This window comes from Brassica oleracea, chromosome C1 (genome assembly GCF_000695525.1).
Source record: "Brassica oleracea var. oleracea cultivar TO1000 chromosome C1, BOL, whole genome shotgun sequence".
Classification (NCBI taxonomy): Eukaryota; Viridiplantae; Streptophyta; class Magnoliopsida; order Brassicales; family Brassicaceae; genus Brassica; species Brassica oleracea.
In genome coordinates, this window is record NC_027748.1 from 8,119,732 (window position 1) to 8,123,332 (window position 3,601).

The following is a 3,601-nucleotide window of genomic DNA, read 5'->3' on the forward strand; positions in this document are numbered from 1 at the left end:
AAAAGTACTCAAGAGATTCAACATGGCTGAGTCTCACCCATTATCTATCCCCATGGTCGTGAGGTCCCTCGGCCTGGACACTGATCTGTTCCATCCTAAGATGAACGATAAAGATGTCATTGGTCCCGAAGTGCCACATCTCAGTGCCATAAGAGCTTTGATGTATCTGGCTAGTCACACGACCATATATATGTTTTGCCGTGAATCTATTGTCTAGATTAAGCTTGTGTCCAACCCAAAAGCACTGGAACGAGATTAAACATGTTCTTCATTACCTGCAAGGAACGAAAGACTTGGCTTTATTTTATACTAACCAAAACAAAGAAGGTTTAGTTGATTTTGCTGATGCAGGTTATCTTTCGGATCCACACAATGCTTGATCACAGATAGGCTATGTTTTCACACATGGTGGAACGGCCATATCATGGCGTTCCATGAAGTAGACGATTGCAGCCACATCTTCAAACCATTAGGAGATATTGGCTATACATGAGGCCAGCCGCGAGTGTGTTTGGTTGAGGTCCATGACCCAACATGTACGAGTTGATTGTGGGATGTCCGAAGGCAAGGACGCACCAACCATGGTGTATGAGGACAATGCAGCATGCATTGCTCAGCTTAAGGACGACTACATCAAAGGAGACAGGACGAAGCACATCTTGCCTAAGTTCTTCTTCACGTATGAACTGCAAAAAAACCGGTGTGGTCCAAGTGGTCCAAGTGCGTTCTAGTGACAACTCAGCGGATCTATTTACCAAGTCACTTCCTACCTCGACGTTCAGGAAGCTCATGCATCAGATAGGGATGTGTAGACTGAAAGACCTTCAGTGATGTTCATAACAGGGGGAGTAATACGTGTTGTACTCTTTTTCCTTCACCATGGTTTTGTCCCCTTGGGTTTTCCTGGTAAAAATTTAATGAGGCAACATCTAAAGCGTATTACAAACTCTGTATGGTTATGACATCCAAGGGGTAGTGTTATAAATTATATTGTGGATGTCCATAACCGGTCCGGTCCATAACCGGACCATACATGAGAGAGAGAGAGCCGGCGCCTAGAGAGAGTCGGTCAACCCTACTTTCCTTTTCCTTATTAGTTTATGGTTTGTACTCTTTCCATATTTGTATTTTCTTTTCTCTAGTCTTCAATTATTCTATGACAGTGTAATTTCATACATATAAAGAGCTCCTTACGTTTATGAATATTACAGAAACATACAGATTCTATTCTCTAGTTTCACAACACCAAGCCAATTCACTACAAGAAAACACAGTTTTAGCAAGGAAATTTAACGAGGAAAACTATTCCTCGTGAAATTACGATGACTTAACGATGAAATTGCGAGGAAATAAAGTTTCCTCGTAATGGCCTTGTAAAATACCGAGTAAAGTTTTTCCTCGTAGAATCGTCGTAAGTTGACGTGGTTTTTCCGAGAAAAATGTGTTTCGTCGCAAATTCATCGTAATTTTAGCATTATTTTTACGAGGAAATAACTTAAGAGGAAAGAACGAGAAATCCACCAACTTAACACGTTTTTTTTGCCACCAACCTAATTTTTCGTCGTAAATTCCTAGCAAAATTCAACTACCAGATTCGAAAATTTTCTATATATATGGAGGTTTGAACATAATTTTAAGCACACCAACAAGAAAAAAAACGTGAAAAAAATGTCGGGCTTGGGAAATATTTTCGAGTTGCGGAGGTGGATGTATATGCATAGAGATGCTAACGGGAGAGTGACGAAAGAATATCTTGCTGGGTTGGAGCGTTTTATGCATCAAGCAGATTCTACACCGCTCGCCCAAGAAAGCGGTAAAATATTCTGTCCTTGTAGGAAATGTAACAATTCAAAGTTGGCAAATCGTGAAAATGTTTGGAAGCATTTAGTAAATAGAGGTTTCACGCCAAATTATTATATCTGGTTTCAACATGGAGAAGGTTATAGTTATGATCAGAATGAAGCTAGTAGTAGTAATAGCAACTTTCAAGAAGAACCGGTTGATCATCAATTGCATAATGCACATAGTTACCATCAGGAGGATCAGCCGATGGTAGATTATGATAGGGTTCATGATATGGTAACTGATGCATTCGTAGCTCATGATGATGAAGATGAAGAACCTAACATAGATTCAAAAAAGTTTTATGAAATGTTAGATGCGGCAAATCAACCACTTTACAGTGGTTGTAGAGAAGGTCTCTCTAAATTGTCATTGGCTGCTAGAATGATGAATATTAAAACTGATCACAATCTACCTGAAAGTTGCATGAACGAATGGGCAGATTTATTTAAAGAGTATTTGCCGGAAGACAATGAGTCTGCTGATTCTTATTATGAGATTCAGAAACTGGTTTATAGTCTTGGGTTGCCTTCGGAGATGATAGATGTTTGCATCGACAACTGCATGATCTACTGGGGAGATGATGAGAAGTTGGAAGAATGTCGATTCTGCAAGAAACCACGATTCAAGCCGCAAGGAAGGGGACGTAATAGGGTACCGTACCAAAGGATGTGGTACCTACCAATTACAGATAGATTGAAAAGATTGTACCAATCGGAGCAGACTGCTGGAAAGATGAGGTGGCATGCCGAGCATACTCAGACGGATGGTGAGATGACTCATCCATCAGATGCAAGAGCCTGGAAAAATTTTAACAAAGTACATCCGAATTTCGCTAGCAATAGCCGGAATGTGTACCTCGGATTATGCACAGATGGATTTAGTCCATTTGGAATGTCAGGGAGACAATATTCATTGTGGCCTGTCTTTCTTACGCCATACAACCTGCCACCGGAGATGTGCATGCAACGGGAGTTTTTATTCTTGACCATATTAATACCCGGTCCGAAGCATCCAAAAAGGTCACTTGATGTTTTCCTACAACCACTGATAAAAGAGTTGAAAGATTTGTGGTCAACAGGGGTGAGGACGTATGACTGCTCAACGAAGAAGAATTTTACGATGCGAGCTATGCTTTTGTGGACCATAAGTGACTTTCCTGCCTATGGGATGTTGTCTGGATGGACTACACATGGGAGATTAGCTTGTCCATATTGTAATGGAACGACAGATGCATTTCAACTGAAGAATGGTAGAAAGACAAGTTGGTTCGATTGTCACCGTCGATTTCTTCCAGTTGGCCATCCGTACCGAAGAAACAAGAATTTGTTTAGGCACAAAAAGGTTGTGAGAGACACTCCTCCTCCATATCTAACTGGAGAACAAATTGAAGCGCAAATCGACTACTACGGAGCTAACGAAACAGTTCGCTGGGGTGGTAATTGGCATGTCCCTCGTAATATGCCTGATTCTTACGGTGTTCATCACAACTGGCACAAGAAGAGTATATTTTGGGAGTTACCATATTGGAAGGATCTCCTTCTGCGCCACAACCTTGATGTGATGCATATAGAGAAGAATTTCTTTGAGAACATCATGAATACAATATTGAATGTCCCAGGGAAGACAAAAGACAACATAAAATCGAGGTTGGACTTGCCGGATATTTGCTCAAGAAGCGAGTTACATATTAAAAGCAATGGGCAAGTTCCCGTTCCGATATTCAAATTGTCTTCAGAAAAAAATCGGTGTTGTTCAA